This window comes from Haematobia irritans, chromosome 4 (genome assembly GCF_050003625.1).
Source record: "Haematobia irritans isolate KBUSLIRL chromosome 4, ASM5000362v1, whole genome shotgun sequence".
Lineage (NCBI taxonomy): Eukaryota > Metazoa > Arthropoda > Insecta > Diptera > Muscidae > Haematobia > Haematobia irritans.
The window spans coordinates 196,801,007-196,819,228 of NC_134400.1; the positions used below are offsets into that span (position 1 = coordinate 196,801,007).

General features: G+C 32.9%; 2 protein-coding genes and 1 pseudogene across 7 annotated transcripts in view; 2 read left to right on the forward strand and 1 right to left on the reverse strand.

Moving 5' to 3' along the window:
- The window catches only part of Gk2 (Glycerol kinase 2), a 62,666-nt gene extending 60,567 nt beyond the window's left edge, over positions 1 to 2,099 (reverse strand). The window contains exons 1-2 of one of the 2 annotated variants that reach the window (XM_075305622.1): positions 1,903 to 2,099; positions 1,456 to 1,799 (exon numbers count right to left, since the gene is read on the reverse strand). The gene's annotated coding sequence lies outside the window, so the exon portion shown is untranslated. Of the gene's footprint in view, positions 1 to 1,455 lie in introns of both variants that reach the window. The other variant, XM_075305621.1, reaches the window with a different exon arrangement.
- Positions 2,100 to 4,202: 2,103 nt separating this feature from the next.
- Positions 4,203 to 5,272, forward strand: LOC142233643 (cytochrome b5-like; annotated as a pseudogene).
- Positions 5,273 to 12,929: 7,657 nt separating this feature from the next.
- The window catches only part of drpr (multiple EGF like domains draper), a 117,535-nt gene continuing 112,242 nt past the window's right edge, over positions 12,930 to 18,222 (forward strand). For 2 of the 5 annotated variants that reach the window (XM_075306554.1, XM_075306556.1), the window contains exons 1-2: positions 12,930 to 13,109; positions 13,717 to 13,862. The gene's annotated coding sequence lies outside the window, so the exon portion shown is untranslated. The remainder of the gene's footprint in view (positions 13,110 to 13,716; positions 13,863 to 18,222) is intronic. The other 3 variants (XM_075306557.1, XM_075306558.1, XM_075306555.1) reach the window with 2 other exon arrangements.

An 18,222-nucleotide genomic window follows, 5' to 3' on the forward strand; every position in this document is an offset into this window, starting at 1 on the left:
ATGGGCCGATGTGGACCAATTTTTGGACGGTCATTAGAGAACATATACCAACACCATGTACCAAATTTCAGTCGGATCGGATGAAATTTGCTTCTCTTAGAGGCTCCGCAAGCCAAATCGGGGGATCGGTTTATATGGAGGCTATATATAATTATGAACCGATGTGGACCAATTTTTGCATGGTTGTTAGAGACTATATACTAACACCATGTGCCAAATTTCAGCCGGATTGGATGAAATTTGGTTTTCTTAGTGGCTCCGCAAGCCAAATCGGGGGATCGGTTTATATGGGGGCTATATGTAATTATGGACCGATATGGACCAATTTCTGCATGGTTGTTAGAGACCATATACTAACACCATGTACCAAATTTCAGCCGGATCGGATAAAATTTGCTTCTCTTAGAGCAATCGCAAGCCAAATTTGGGGGTCCGTTTATATGGGGGCTATACGTAAAAGTGGACCGATATGGACCAATTTTTGCATGGTTGTTAGAGACCATATACTAACACCATATACCAAATTTCAGCCGGATCGGATGAAATTTGCTTCTCTTAGAGCAATCGCAAGCCAAATTTGGGGGTCCGTTTATAGGGGGGGCTATACGTAAAAGTGGACCGATATGGCCCATTTGCAATACCATCCGACCTACATCAATAACAACTACTAGTGCCAAGTTTCAAGTCGATAGCTTGTTTCGTTCGGAAGTTAGCGTGATTTCAACAGACGGACGGACATGCTCAGATCGACTCAGAATTTCACCACGACCCAGAATATATATACTTTAGAGCAATATTTCGATGTGTTACAAACGGAATGACAAAGTTAATATACCCCCACCCTATGGTGGAGGGTATAAAAAACACTACACTGTCCCAATAACAAGAAAGTAGCAAATGTCAACACGTATAATAATATCATATATGACTCATATTGTCGCATAGGATGCCAAAAGTAAATCAACTCAAATTTCATGGAAAAGCAACGCAATACCAGAAGGCTAGTCAATGTGTAATACAATTCACAAAAAAATATATGTCAATACAGCTTACCTCAAATACTGTGATTTTCTACATGGCCTATAAAAGTCGAGAGGTAGCGATGTTTAGACGAAGCCTATAGGAGTTGTGTACTTTAGTCATACCATGTGGTTTCAGTTTTACACGTGGAATGGGGGCTTTTTCACTCTGTAATATATGCTGAACGACCTTCAGAATTAATAAACATGCTGTAAATACGACAGGCTTATCATCTTCACAAAAAAAAAAGTTTTCCTAATGTAATCATCATCTACTCCATCATCTACAGTTAAGATTCATATAAGTTCATTTTTTATATCCCATTAAATGTATACAATGAACACTACCCTCACTACTCATTCCATACATTGCATTGACTATGAATGATTTATAAATTAAAAAGCAAATAAGCAACAAAATTAATTATGGTCTTACCTCCACTTAAATATTCGAATCAATGGTTTTCGTTAGAGCGTGTGTGTGTCTGGTCGCTTGTTATTGCCCCCTTTATTATTTGTTTATATTTATTTTTTTTTTATTGTTTGTGTACTTTGATTTGTTTAATAATTTTGTTCATGCCGTTTTTCATTATCTACTCTTCCGACCTCTCGCTTTCCATAGTTCACTCTAACCTCCTTTTAGAGGTGTAATTGAATTTAAACAGTGGGTGTGTTATGCTCGTTCTCGTGTGTGGGGTAGGTTTCGAATGTTTCAGCTATGTTTGATTGTGTGATGCTGTTGTGACGTAATAGGACGAGCCCACCTTTTTCCCGGTGTATCTATAGAATATCGAATTTGGATAGTTATATTTTGTTTTTGTCGAATGAATGAACACGCCACTCGTTAACATTCCCCACTAAAATTTAAGGTCACCGTTGTTACCTTTTCACTTTGCTGTCATCGACCAGATTGAATAAAATAACTAAATGTTCTTTTCACTTTCACTTAAGATCATCTCGGTCGTTTTTATTGAAGAATTTGATGCGTTGTGTTGCTTATTTTAAGATTGCAATAAAACAAAAATAATATAAATTTCCGTCCACCAACAAAATTGTTGAGCACTCACACAGCCGCACGTGTAAGCAAGAAACAGCTGATTATACAATGATGGTGATGCCAGATGTTCAAATAACTTTATTGATTAAACTAAAAGGTAACGCAAGTTAATTATCAACATATAGTATCCTAGGGGTACAAATATCGAAAAAATCTATGTCGGCTTTGAACAATTTTCCAGTTCAACCAAACAAGAGGAGTTCATCACTGTGGTACCAGAATGGACTGAATAGTATATCAGCCTGAAATATCGGTGTTTTCGGTATAACTGACCTAATTTACTATCCTGCCAGCATTTCAAAGTTCCATTTCCTCCTCATCGCTACCACAGACTCGTAAATTTCACTACAACAATCGCCAACTGTGATGGGGGAAGCATATCAAAAAGTACAAAATGTACATGAAAGTATTTTGCCATCACAACTGTTAGAAGAGCCATTTTATATTTTTTGAAACGCCAAGCGCAACTAGCTTATTATAATTTATTTAAATAAAAACACAAATAAAGTGCTGAAAACATATAATGTGCACAATATATGGGATATGCTCGACACTAGCAGTGTCGTCCGGAATAACTGATAGTCTGTAAAGCGCATAACTTCGCGTGGTACAACTTCTCAATAGTGATGGCGCTTTTAAGACGAGTTTTGGATGTCGTATACTATTGTTTTCGACATAGTGGGGATTCTCAGAAACGCCGTCAAATTCGACTAAAATGCAACAGCTGATTTTTGGTTATAAATTCAGCTGTTTGTTTCCAAACTTTTTTGTAGTAACTTGGCGTGGTACAACTTCCCAATAGTGACGGCGCTTTTCCGAGGAGCTTTGGATATCGTATAATACTGTTTTCGACGTGGTGGGGATTCTCAGAAGCGAGGGCAATTTCAAAAAATTTTGACAGGGCATCGCTGTCACAGACTCGTAATGCGTCCAACAGAATATAAGTTTTTCCGTAAAGGCCGGTACTATGTTCATTCTTGCGAAAAATTTTTATGGAAACCATTATTTCGCACATAGAAAGCGGCGTTTTTTTAGGTAGCTTGGAGCGCTATTTTACAGGGAGCGATATTGGATTAAGTTGGTGGTTGTTGCTTGTTTTTACAAAATAACATTTTATTTTTCCTTGGGCAATTGATCTGCTATTCCTTTGATCCTTTGTATAGTTTCGGAATAAAAATATGGTCCGCGTTTGATTTATAAACCCGCACAAATATTTTTTAATAAATAAATTATTTCTTAATTCACATTGCAAATGGCGCCGTGCTATAAACGTCAGTTTTTCAACACGAAAAAACAAAGTATCACAAATGGAAAAAATTTCGCAAATTTTTCGCATTTTTTGGTTTTGTATGGAGTTTCAACGCGAAAACCGAACAGAGTACCGGCCTTAAGGAATGTCTGTGTTGGTAAAGAATCTTATGCGCTTTACATACTGTTACGTTTTTATATTTAGGCGTTTTTAATTACCCGACAATTAAAACACAGTTCTTTTAAATAACGACAATCTACAATTTATTTACTATGACTTCACACTTTACAATTCGTTCACACTGAAGTTATTCGTTTGACGCTTTAATTAAGACTGACTCGTTAGCAGCATGCGAGCGCTTTTATATATGACGGTGTGGCAATACGAGAACATTCTGGTAGCACTACAATATTCTAGCAACGCCAGAACATTCTTAGACAATGCTAGAAGGATCTACGACCATTAAGTAATTCGTCTGGTGGCTGCCAAACACATACACACTCACATAGATATATGCTCGCATTACTACAACAACAATGACAATAGACAATGAGATGAAATGAGAAAGCAAAATAACAAAGCAAAGGGGTTGTTATTCTATGAGAGAGTAAAAACTAACATTTCGGTAAGCAAACAAAAGAACATAAAAGAAATTCAGGAAAATACTAGAAAATGAATAGATGATTCCAACAAGTGATAGCGAAATTTTATCGTTACAATTTTAAATTTTAAATTAACGGAAACTAATTTAAATAAACTTATATCTATAATTATCAAATTCGTAACAATACTAGGGCTGTTTTCTTTTTGCACTGATAACCAGTGCTAAAATAAAACGCAAAAAAAAATTCAGTTCAAATTTCGATTTTGATTGGCAACACTTGGTCGTCAAATGTCAAAATCAAAGTTATTGTTTACAAATAAAAATAGGGGGTATACATTTAATAATCAATTTATAGAAATAAGTGTACCAAAAACGAAAGAGTGATTATTAATTTTAAAGGATTTGCTGCTTGCCTTTCAAAAACAAATGACTGCTGGCAACAGCTACGTGCGTGGAAACAGATTCAGTGCGTCATGTTTATCAACCAAACGCGTGGAAATATGGGAATTTGCTCAAGTGGTGGATTTACAAGTGGCTAATACCACAAGCATGTGTGGTATAGAAATGGATATGCCAATTGCATCAAAATCACAAAAGCCTAGTTAACGTAGAATTACAGACTTCGGCCAGCCATCACAAGAGGGAGAGAATATACAGGAAATATAATTCAACTTAATACCACAGGAAATATAATTCAACTTAATACCATGTCATCGCAAAATGTAAAATAATTTACCCACGCCGAAGTTGCCAAAAATATTACAAAAGAAAAGAATTGGTTCATAATCCACAACAACGTGTATGACGTGACCCCTTTTCTCAATGAGCATCCTGGTGGTGAAGAAGTCTTGATCGAACAAGCTGGTAAAGATGCTACAGAAAATTTCGAAGAAGTTGGTCACAGTTCATATGCCCGTGAAATGATGCAACAATACAAAATCGGTTAACTAGTTGCTGAAGAGCGTACAAATGTTCCAGAAAAATCCGAACCCACATGGAATACTGAGCAAAAGAACGAGGAATCGTAATGAAGTCATGGCTGATGCCTTTTGTCTTGGGTTTAATAGCCACCTTGGTTTATAAGTTTTTCTTTGGAACGAAATACCAATAATTGTAGGCAGAGAAAAACATCACCACCACCAGCCACAAACAAATATCGCAAGTTTATTTGTATATACAAGTCATACAAAAAACAAAAACAAAACATATACAGTGACTCACAAAAATATTCTTTTTTATATCTTGAAATCGCAAACCGCTTAACATTTATATGAAAAAGTTTTATTAAAATGTTTCCATGGATATACATAACAGCAAAACGTAAACAAAAATCGTGAAATTAATTTTATTGTATTATTTTTAATCATTAAATCAAAAAACTACAAAAAAAAGCTCACAAAAGTATTCGTCGTATCAGTAATCACATTGTATGATACATTATTTTGGTCCACTTAGTATTTGGAATAGTACCCTTTGTTAGCGCAAATGGCTTCCAGTCGTCTTGGCATCGACACGTTTCTTGAGAGATTTTGCCCCATTCTTCTTGTAACACTTTTTTTAAGGGCTGTCCAAGATGAAATTTGGTTTTGTCCGATCCACGGTTCCAAATGAGATCCTAGTTTTCAATGGGGTTGCTACCTGGGCTTTGTGGTTGCGTTTTGAGATATTTAGTGTTGTGAAGGAGCCATATTTTCACATCCCAGGCCGTGTGTTTGAGGTGTTTGCTCGTTGGAACAAGGAGTCTTTATCACGAAATCCCATTTTAGAGGCGCTGGAGTGAAGATTTTCTTTCAAAATTTTTAAATATGTTAAAAAACATTTAGGCGTTCATGGTTCCATCAATAAAAACTAAGTTTCATTACACTTGTTTTTACATTTTTTATTTTCAAGGTTTCCCTAAGCTTTCGCCGTGAAAATAAAAAATGTCGAAAAGTGTAAGACAAAAGTTTTTATTATTTTAAAATGTATTAAGAAAATGTAAGCATTAAAAAAATTAGGTTTATTTTAGTTATCGGAATTATTATTTCTTCAGCAAATTAACTTAACTTTATTCATTTTTGGATTATGTTTGTATAATTAACCCTCTAATGCCCCAATTTTTTGGCCATCTGAATAAATATTTAATGTTAACGACACAAAAGCAAGAAAACTAAACAAGAAAATTTTATAGCTAAAATTCAGTATATGCTGCAAAGCCTCTTGAACAGTTCCAACTGTTTTCTTTTTATTTTACCCATTTTTATTGTGTTAAGGTGTGTTTTACTAAAAGCTTCCTTATTTATTGAAGCCCGCATAAAGGCGGGATTGGGCATTGGAGGGTTAACTAAAGAATAGAAAAGTTATACACAAATGAAGCGTAAATATCTAAAAAATTCATGAAAATTTTAAATTTTACCGCAAAATCCAAACCAAAATCATACTGTCTTGGTGAATATTTTCTAAATAATGATGAAGAAGGCAATTTTATTATTATATACTATTCCAAATGCTATTTTTATACCCTCCACCATAAAATGGTGGTTTTTTAAGTTTGTCATTCCGTTTGTAACAGATCGAAAAATTGCTCTAAAACCCCATAAAGAATAGGGTGGTTAAATTTTCAAGGGCCGATGTTGATTTTGAATAAAACACAAACTATTTAGGACATTATTGTAATTTTATTTTATTATGATATATTCGTATTACCCAATTATGTATGGAACAAACTATAGGCCAAATAGACGCCGCGACCTCGGTGGCACACCTCCATCCGAAGGTCCAAATTTTCGATGACTCTGGGGCATAATTGAGGTTCTATGCCGTTAATGTGCCGAATTATCTCGTCCTTTAGCTATTGAATTGTTGCTGGCTTATCGACGTACACCTTGTCTTTCAAATAACCACAAAGAAAAAAGTCCAACGGTGTCAAATCACATGATCTTGGCGGTCAATTGACATTGCCATTACGTGAGATAACACGGACATTAAATTTGTTGCGCAAAAGAGCCATTGTTTCGTTAGCTGTGTGGCAAATTCGGGCCATACAAAGTTCGTTATCATCTTACGATAGCGAACACCATTCACAGTAACTGCCTGATCGGCCTCATTTTGGAAAAAATACGACCCGATGAAGGTCGGTCCGTCTGTTGAAATCACGCCAACTTCCGTTCGAAACAAGCTATCGACTTGAAACTTGGCACAAGAAGTTGTTATTGATATAGGTCGTATCTTATTGGAAAAGGGCCATATCGCATTACTTTACGTATAGCCCCCATATAAACCGATCCCCAGATTTGACCTTCGGAGACTCTTGGAGGGGCAAAATTCATCCGATACGGTTGAAATTTGGTACGTGGTGTTAGTATGTGGTTTCTAACAACCATACAAAAATTGGTCCATATCGGTATTGGGCGGGGCCGACTATATCATACCCTAAACCACCCCATGCGAATTAGTAAACATAAGCAAGGGTATCATTGGTATAGGTTTGGGAGATGAACCGAATTTCCTTATTTATGAAAATTATGCAGTATACACTCAAAAAAAGGCATGTCCTGTTACAAAGATTTTGTCTTTACTTTAAAAATTTACTTTTTCCCTTACCTTTTTTCCTATTTTTTAAAAAATCTGAGCCAAAGAAGCGGAGAATACTAGTAAGGATATTTTTAAGACACATTTTTTTTTAAAATTTCGGTTTTGTGTACTTCTTTCTAGGAAGCGAATTTTAAGTTTTCATTTTTTCAGCTTTTGTTCTCCATATGCTATTAAAATCCTTTAAAACGAGTTAACAACTTTATTTTCCAAATTCAGACTCGACTTCCAGTATACTCATAGAAAAAGTCTGCTAAAAACAGCAGTAGATGTCTGCTGTTATATTTTTGTACTTCACGGCCTAATGAACAATAATTTATAAAATTTTATGCGCCACACTGTTGAACAGGGTATTATAAGTTAGTGCATATGTTTGCAACACCCAAAAGGAGACGAGATAGACACATGGTGTCTTTGGCAAAAATGCTTAGGGTGGGCTCCTGAGTCGATATAGCCATGTCCGTCTGTCCGTGAACACATTTTTGTAATCAAAGTCTAGGTCGCAATTTAAGCCCAATCGACTTCAAATTTGGCACAAGTATGTGTTTTGGGTCAGAATAGAACCCTATTGATTTTGGAAGAAATCGGTTCAGATTTAGATATAGCTCCCATATATATCTTTCGTCCACTTATACGGCCCTAGAAGCCAGATTTTAACCCAAATTTGGTAGAAATTTTGCACTAGGAGTACAATTGGTAGTATAGTCAAATGTGCCAAATTTTATTGAAATCGGTTCAGATTTAGATATAGCTTCCATATATATCTTTCGTACGATATGCACTTATATGGATTCAGCCTGAGTTTTACCCTGATTTGGTTGAAATTTTGCTCAAACATAACGCTTGGCCATATAGTCACGAGTGCAAAATTTGATTGAAATCGGTTCAAATTTAGATATAGCACCTATATATATCTTTCGTCCGATTTAGACTCATATGACAACAGAGGCCAAAGTTTACTACCGATTTTCGTGAAGTTTTGCACAGAGAGTAGAATTAACATTCTAGCAATGCTTGGTAAATTTGATTGAAATCGATTCAGATTTAGGTGTCGTTATGTGTGTTAAATTTGGTTAAAATCTTTAATATTTTAGATATTTAAGTGTGTAAAGTTTGATCTGATTTGGTTCAGATTTAGATAAAACCGCCATATATTCGTGTTTCCAGTTATTACAAATATGACCAAAATTCCCACACTTTAGACAAAACTCTGTGATGATTTCCTCATATCTTAGTCATATCCTGTAGTGCCAGAATTTCCACAGAACAGTTGATTTTTAAATAAGGCTCCAAGTCGCTCGACATGACCAAATAATATGTTACAACCCACACTTGACCACATATCTTGGCGTGATCTACCAATATCCTTTTAAAATCGCCACTGGTGAGTAGCAAAAATTGCAAATATTACTAAAATTTTCCTATATTTGGTATACATATGTATCGCCTGATAAATCATAAATGTCCTTTTGTACACTTGCATTAAAATTTCTCTCGCTTCATATTTCCCATATTTTTTACTAACATTGTGTTTCATCCCATGGTGATAGCCGATTTTAATTCTAGTGTTTTGTACAAATATTCTCTTCATTATAAGTATTTGTATCTGGAAATGCAAACCTTTGCATAGCTCCCAGCAAATTTGAAGTAGTTAAGGTGGTAACACAAATGTTGGTATACATAGTGGTGAAGGGTATAATATAGTCGGCCCAGCCCGACTTTAGACTTTACTTACTTATTTTTTACTAACATTGTGTTCCACCCCAGGGCATTAGCCGACATAAATTTTAAGTCAATAGAATTTTGGTCTTAAATATATTGTCGGTTCAGATTTAAATGCATGTATATGGGAACATAAATCTTTATATATACCACTCAAAAAATTTGAAAGAATTCAGATGGTGTCGAAAATGTAGATCACAAAGTGGTGCAGGGTATAATATAGTCGGCCCTGTCCGACTATAGACTTTCCTTACTTGTTTTTCTATAGAAAAATTTGTCAAAATTTTATTTCTATAGAAAATTTTCTCAAAATTTAGCATATTTATTGAAAATGTATTTCTATAGTAAATTTTCATATAATGTTATTTCGTGCTGATGGTCACTGATTCTTAAAAAACCTCTAATATAAATCTTTCGACCGATTATAAATTCAATTTTGCGAAATTGCCTAAAAATGTATACCCTGCGTCGCACTCTTTATAGAAGTATTACAATATACATTGTCCAAATCGAGTGAGGCAAATAGCAACATAAACCTTTATACAAAGCACTCAACAAAATTGAAGGATTGAGATTTTATCAAAATGTGGATCTAAATACAAAGTTGTGTATATTATAGTCTGCCCCGCCAGACTTCAGATTTTCTTATTATTATTATTATTTTTTTTTTTGACTAAAATTATGTTTCGTCCCATAAAGTTAGATTCAAATATTAAGTACATAGATTTTGTTGAAGTGTATACAATTTTGTCTAAATCGGTGCAGATTCAAATTCATGCATATGGGAATATCAACCTTTATATAGCTCGCAACAAACTTGAGATGGTATCAATGAATTTGGTCCACAATGAAGGGTATAATACATTATTTTTTTATTAAACATAGGAACGACATTGGCCTGAATTCGAAACATAGAGTACAAGTACACACACTTTTTCATTAGAAATAAGTTGTTTTAGCACACTATACGAGTGCTGGAGATCATGATCGCACTGAATAATCCATGTAGACGGTATTTCCCGTGATTGTTATGGTAATATTACATGGGACAAACTGTTTTTGAAGATTTCCAAAAGCATAGTGCCCTCTATACTCTATAAATCGGAGCCATAACATGTCCAAAAAACGACCCCCAGACCATAATATTACCCCCACCATTATTGAAGGAACTGTTTTTATTTCTTGGATTAAGACTTTTCTTTGGACCTTCGTACTAAACTTCCACCACCCGAGCCATGCAATTTAAACTTTGATTTTTAGGAAAATAAAACACATTTCACTGATTCTCATGCCATTTAAGGTGTTTTTGTAAAAATTTAAGGCGCGGTTAAATTTTTTCGAACTCCATAATTATTGTGAGTCTCACGAAATACAGAGAAGGCCTTTGACGAAATGTCCAAATGAAATCGTCACTTCCGTCAGAGTTCCTTTATTGGAAGTTGTTAGAGACGCTACATTTAAAGTTGGGCCACTAGATATTTCTACATAATTCGATACATATTCCTGTTTTTGTTGCAGTGAAACAAAATTTAAACAAATACTTCTGTTTTGTTTATTTACATTTGCTTTTGTTTCTTCTTCTTTTCAGTATGTGACATTCACTTGAGATGTGTTCCTCCCCAGTATTTTAGTTAGTTGCCAATTCATATTTTGACAACTACAAAATTCGCATATAATGGTGACTCTGGTGCGACTTGCACTGATAGTTGCACTGGATAGAACACCAGTGCAACGATTGCCATACAAAAGTTCTATCCAGTGCAAAAAGAAAACAGCCCTACTATCAGTTATTCCGGACGACAGTGCTCGTGTCGAACACTGTCGTCCGGAATAACTGATAGTCTGTAAAGCGCATTTCAGATTATCAGTTATTCCGGACGACAGTGCTTGTGTCGAACATATCCCATATATTGTGCACATTATAACTTAAGTCCGATGGCATAATCGATACTGCTGCATGTTTATGGGATGTCGTCCGGAATAACAGACTATCAGTTATTCCGGACGACAGTGCTCGTGTCGAACATATCCCATATAAAGGGTGATTTGTTAAGAGCTTGATAACTTTTTTAAAAAAAAAACGCATAAAATTTGCAAAATCTCATCGGTTCTTTATTTGAAACGTTAGATTGGTCCATGACATTTACTTTTTGAAGATAATTTCATTTAAATGTTGACCGCGGCTGCGTCTTAGGTGGTCCATTAGGAAAGTCCAATTTTGGGCAACTTTTTCGAGCATTTCGGCCGGAATAGCCCGAATTTCTTCGGAAATGTTGTCTTCCAAAGCTGGAATAGTTGCTGGCTTATTTCTGTAGACTTTAGACTTGACGTAGCCCCACAAAAAATAGTCTAAAGGCGTCAAATCGCATGATCTTGGTGGCCAACTTACCGTTCCATTTCTTGAGATGAATTGTTCTCCGAAGTTTTCCCTCAAAATGGCCATAGAATCGCGAGCTGTGTGGCATGTAGCGCCATCTTGTTGAAACCACATGTCAACCAAGTTCAGTTCTTCCATTTTTGGCAACAAAAAGTTTGTTAGCATCGAACGATAGCGATCGCCATTCACCGTAACGTTGCGTCCAACAGCATCTTTGAAAAAATACGGTCCAATGATTCCACCAGCGTACAAACCACACCAAACAGTGCATTTTTCGGGATGCATGGGCAGTTCTTGAACGGCTTCTGGTTGCTCTTCACTCCAAATGCGGCAATTTTGCTTATTTACGTAGCCATTCAACCAGAAATGAGCCTCATCGCTGAACAAAATTTGTCGATAAAAAAGCGGATTTTCTGCCAACTTTTCTAGGGACCATTCACTGAAAATTCGACGTTGTGGCTCGTTAGTAAGTCTATTCATGATGAAATGTCAAAGCATACTGAGCATCTTTCTCTTTGACACCATGTCTGAAATCCCACGTGATCTGTCAAATACTAATGCATGAAAATCCTAACCTCAAAAGAATCACCCTTTATTATGCACATTATAAGTTAAGTCCGAAGGCATAATCGATACTGCTGCATGTTTATGGGATCGATAACACATTTACCGATTATTTAGTCATCGCCGACAAGCCGTATCGATCCGACACATTGTAAGATTCGGCGGCGGCTAACACTAAATTTTTGCCTCCGGCGGCGGCTTGACGGCTAAGCCGATAAAAAATTGTCTGTTCGGCGGCGCAAAAATATGTATTATAAAATCAATTTGAAGTTTTCCGAATTGTAGTGAGATTAGTTGTACAACCAATCTTACAATCAAATTTACATTTCATTAAAATTTTCTGAGCTAAATTTTTGTAAAACTATTATAGCAACTTGATACTAATTGATTGGAAGTGGAGAGTTCAAAATTTTGGCAAAAACTATAACAAATATTATTAAATTTTTCTGATATAAATCAATATTTTAGATTAATTGGCGGCTAAATTTGAGTCGAGATTCGAGATTCGGCGGCGTCGACTGCTAAAAACGAGTCGGCGACGGCTGAAATCGGCGGCGCGACTCGGCGGCTTCATTCTCTGTTCCTTTGTCTTCCTTATTTGGTTCGATCGATATATCTTTGAGTTACGACGATTTATCGTCAAATGTGAATGGTCTTCAAAGACTATTCAAATGGTCGTAAATACTAAATTGGGTAGAGTTTTGTGTAGGGTTACCAATGCCGCAAAACTTGCCAGCAAGACGGATAGAATGACAGCTATTCATATAGTATCTTTCATGTAGTGAACGCGAACAGTAAATTTCGGATGTGGTCTACAGTTTAGTGAATAAACATACCGAATTATTAGCAATAAATCGATTAAATTATATTATTAATAAATTGTGTGCTACATTAAATAAAATATATAGTGAATTATTTCAATTATTATATGGTATATCAATGAATCTGTAAGCATATCTCTCGGGCATTGAGTTGAATGATTAGCAAGTTAATTAAAGTCATTTAGTTGACGTTTTGGCCAGTTAAAGATTTTTTGCTTGTGTGCTTTATTGTTAGTCTATTATGATAATTTGAGTAAAATAAATTTTAAAAAATTTCACCAACAACTATATTTGTGTTGAAATTGTGAGTGTGTGTAACGTCATCGTTTGGAAAGCAAACAAAAATTTTGAGTTTTTGCCAAAAAAAAAGTTGCTATTTTTGCTATGATTGTTTTGGAAATTCTTAATTGATATTTGAATATGTGAATGGATGGATCAGTGTGTTTAAGATCTTCATGAATTAAAATTTTGTATATGGAATGGGTGTAGTTGTGGATAGTTTTCTTGTGAAAACGGAAATGTGTGTAAAAAATCGAGGTGTAAACGAAATGATCAAATTCAGTCATATATATACGCCATCTACTGGGATGCTGTAATCAACCAAAATAAATGAATGAAATTTGAAAAGAATAGAGTGAAGCAAGTTGCAATAGTTTTGCTTTTATGCATTAATAAATATTTAACAAATATTTTATTTATCTATAATTATTTTTTTGGTTTTTCCCCATTTTAGTGTGTTTCTGTACAAAAACAATAACAAACACAGAAAGAGTGAAGAAAATAAGCAATAAAGCTACAACAGCTAATAATTTAAAGCAATCTAATATATATTTATATATAAAGAGACCTATACATACATACATCAATCCAGCCATCGAGGTGAGTTCGGGCAAAAATTGCATTGCATTTTTCCAACAAAGCCATCATAAATTTATAAAACAACGTCATAGTATTCATTTGTGTTTTTTATACTATGTATGTATGTGTTTGTCATTGTTGTGCTGCGTCTTCGTTCAGGTTGTCGTTTTGTTTCTGCTTGAATTAATTTAACAATTTATTTTCTTTCCAAAACCTACGAATTAACCCAATTTTCGTTGTTGTTTTTGCTGAAACCATACTAAGAACGACTACACCGTAACAACTGAATGTCAATAAGGCTATGGTCACACTAGGCAAATATTTGACCGAAATGAGTGTCAAACATTTTTCCAGAACCATTTTCCAAATATCTGGATACGGTTTTTGGAAAATAACCCTACCATGATGTTATATGTCCAATATGAGCTAAATATGTTTTCTGGTTCGGCTGTGGCGACGGATTCTTTTTCGATTTCTGTCAAATATTTGCCCAGTGTGACCATAGCATAAGACTTTCATTTGATGACAATAACAAACAATTACGATTCATACAATGGTAAATTCCGTAGAGAAAAACGAACAGTCAACTATCTCAGTGGTGTTATTGTAATTGTAGACTAGAATTGTTTTTGTCTCAGAGTAAATAGTACTACAACAATAACTACTCCCAAAATATACCATCAACATCAAACATCACACGAACATATGATAGCAACAAGAACAACTACAAAAACAATCACAACAACCACTACGCCGCAATAAAAAGAATACTGATGAAATATCTTAACAGGTTTCTCTTTCTTATTTTGTTGTTGTTGTTTTCTCTTTGTATATTTCATTCTTTATATTTTTGTTGGTATTTTGTTTACTTTGAATATTTTACTTGATTATCATAGAGGGTCAATGTTTATGTATGTGTTCATGTCTTATATTGACTTTATGACAAGATTAACGAGTTTATCCAGTTTTATACTCGGAAAGGCCTATTTATACGGAAAATAGAAAATTTTGTCAACATTTATTTCTCTAGAAAATTTTGTCCAAATTTTATTTTTATAGAAAAATTTTGCAACATTTTTTTTCTTTAGAAAATTTTGTTAAAAATTGATTTCTATATAAAATTTTCTCAAATTTTTATTTCTATAGAAAATTTTCGCAAAATTTATTTTTATAGAAAATTTTCTCCAATTTTTATTTCTATAGAAAATTTTGTCAAAATTTTATTTCTATAGAAAATTTTGTCAAAATTTTATTTCTATAGAAAATTTTGTCAAAATTTTATTTCTATAGAAAATTTTGTCAAAATTTTATTCCTATAGAAAATTTTGTCAAAATTTTATTTCTATAGAAAATTTTGTCAAAATTTTATTCCTATAGAAAATTTTGTCAAAATTTTATTCCTGTCGAAAATTTTGTCACAATTTTATTTCTGTCGAAAATTTTGTCAAAATTTTATTTCTATAGAAAATTTTCGCAAAATTTTATTTTTATAGAAAATTTTCTCCAATTTTTATTTCTATAGAAAATTTTGTCAACATTTTATTTCTATAGAAAATTTTGTCAAAATGTTATTTCTATAGAAAATTTTATTTCTATAGAAAATTTTGTCAAAATTTTATTTCTATAGAAAATTTTGTCAAAATTTTATTCCTATAGAAAATTTTGTCAAAATTTTATTCCTGTCGAAAATGTTGTCACAATTTTATTTCTGTCGAAAACTTTGTCAAAATTTTATTTCTATAGAAAATTTTCGCAAAATTTTATTTTTATAGAAAATTTTCTCCAATTTTTATTTCTATAGAAAATTTTGTCAAAATTTTATTTCTATAGAAAATTTTGTCAAAATTTTATTTCTATAGAAAATTTTGTCAAAATTTTATTTCTATAGAAAATTTTGTCAAAATTTTATTTCTATAGAAAATTTTGTCAAAATTTTATTTCTATAGAAAATTTTGTCAAAATTTTATTCCTATAGAAAATATTGTCAAAATTTTATTCCTGTCGAAAATTTTGTCACAATTTTATTTCTATAGAAAATTTTGTCAAAATTTTATTTCTATAGAAAATTTTGTCAAAATTTTATTTCTATAGAAAATTTTGTCAAAATTTTATTTCTATAGAAAATTTTGTCAAAATTTTATTTCTATAGAAAATTTTGTCAATTCAGGCGAATACGGCCCGGATAATCTAAATATAAGAACAATCTAGAAAATCGATAGCAATGTCTTTAAGCCTCATTATAAACAGTAGATACAGTACATTCACAATCATATGAAATGAATGTTATCCATAAAAGACTGACAGCAATTGAATTTCATGTAAATACAGACAACAGTTTGGTGTACAACATCCATATAAATAAATTCCATTATCTACATATTTATAAAAATATATAAATACTTGAATATGTACCGCAGCTTTATTATCATTTAAGGGAATTATTATTAATTTTTTTGTATATGCCTTTATTTTTATTAAAATCATATTGATGAATGAAATCAAGCGACATCGTTCACCATAAAACACCCCAGAGAGAAATGTTTAATGAATGAATCCATTAAAATGCGTCGAGGGAATTGTGCACGTAAAACACAAAACCGCAGAGACCACGATAACGATTGTATGTCTGGGATTTTATTAACTCATCGAAAAAAAATAAATATAACACATTAATAATGCCTAAACTTCTGATCAATAAGATTTAATATTGATCAATAACCGTTTAAAAAAATAAAAATTTCTTTTAAAAAAATTTGTCAAAATTTTATTTTTATAGAAAATTTTGTCAAAATTTTATTTCTATAGAAAATTTTGTCAAAATTTTATTTCTATGGAAAATTTTGTCAAAATTTTTATTCTATAGAAAATTTTGTCAAAATTTTATTTCTATAGAAAATTTTGTCAAAATTTTATTTCTATAGAAAATTTTGTCAAAATTTTATTTTTATAGAAAATTTTGTCAAAATTTTATTTTTATCGAAAATTTTGTCAAAATTTTATTTTTATCGAAAATTTTGTCTACATTTTATTTCTATAGAAAATTTTGTCAAAATTTTATTTCTATAGAAAATTTTGTCAAAATTTTATTTCTATAGAAAATTTTGTGAAAATTTTATGTCTATAGAAAATTTTGTCAAAATTTTATTTCTATAGAAAATTTTGTCAAAATTTTATTTCTATAGAAAATGTTGTCTTAATTTTATATCTTTAGAAAATTTTGTCAAAATTGTATTTTTATAGACAATTCTGTCAAAAGTTTATTTCTGTAGAAAATTTTGTCAAAATTTATTTCTGTGGGAAATTTTGCCAAAATTTTATTTCTATAGAAAATTTTGTCAAAATTTTAGTCTATAAAAATTTTGTAATTATACCCTGCTCCACACTGTGGAACAGGGTATTATAAGTTAGTGCATATGTTTGCAACACCCAGAAGGAGACGAGATAGACACATGGTGTCTTTGGCAAAAATGCTCAGGGTGGGCTCTTGAGTCGATATAGCGATGTCCATCTGTTCAGATTAGATATAGCTCCCATATATATATTTCGCCCGATATGGACTTATATGGCCCCAGAAGCCAGAGTTTTACCTTAATTTGCTTAAAAATTTGCAAAAGAAGAACACTTAGTACTATAGTCAAGTGTGCCAAATTTTATTGAAATCGGTTCAGATTTAGCTCCCATATATATCTTTCGCCCTATATGGACTAATACCGTCCCAGTAGCCAGAGTTTTACCCCAATTTGGTTTAAATTTTGCACTAGGAGTACAATTAGTAGTGTATTTAAATGTGCCAAATTTTATTGAAATCGGTTCAGATTTAGATATAGCTCCCATATATAGCTTTCGCCCGATTTACACTCATATGACCACAGAGGCCAATTTTTTGCTCCGATTTATTTGAAATTTTGCACAGGGAGTAGGATTAGCATTGTAGCTATGTGTGCCAAATTTGGTTGAAATCGATTCAGGATTAGATATAGCTCTCATATATAGCTTTCGCCTGATTTATACTCATATGACCACAGAGGCCAATTTTTAACTCCGATTTAGTTGAAATTTTGAACAGGGAGTAGAATTAGCATTGTAGCTATGCGTGCCAAATTTGGTTGAAATCGGTTCAGATTTAGATGTAGCTCCCATATATATGTTTTTCTGATTTCGACAAAAATGGTCAAAATACCAACGTTTTCCTTGTAAAATCGCCACGGCTTAGTCGAAAAATTCTAAAAATGACTCTAATTTTCCTAAACTTGTAATACATATATATCGAGCGATAAATCATAAATAAACTTTTGCGAAGTTTCCTTAAAATTGCTTCAGATTTAAATGTTTCCCATATTTTTTTAACTAACATTGTGTTCCACCCTAGTGCATTAGCCAA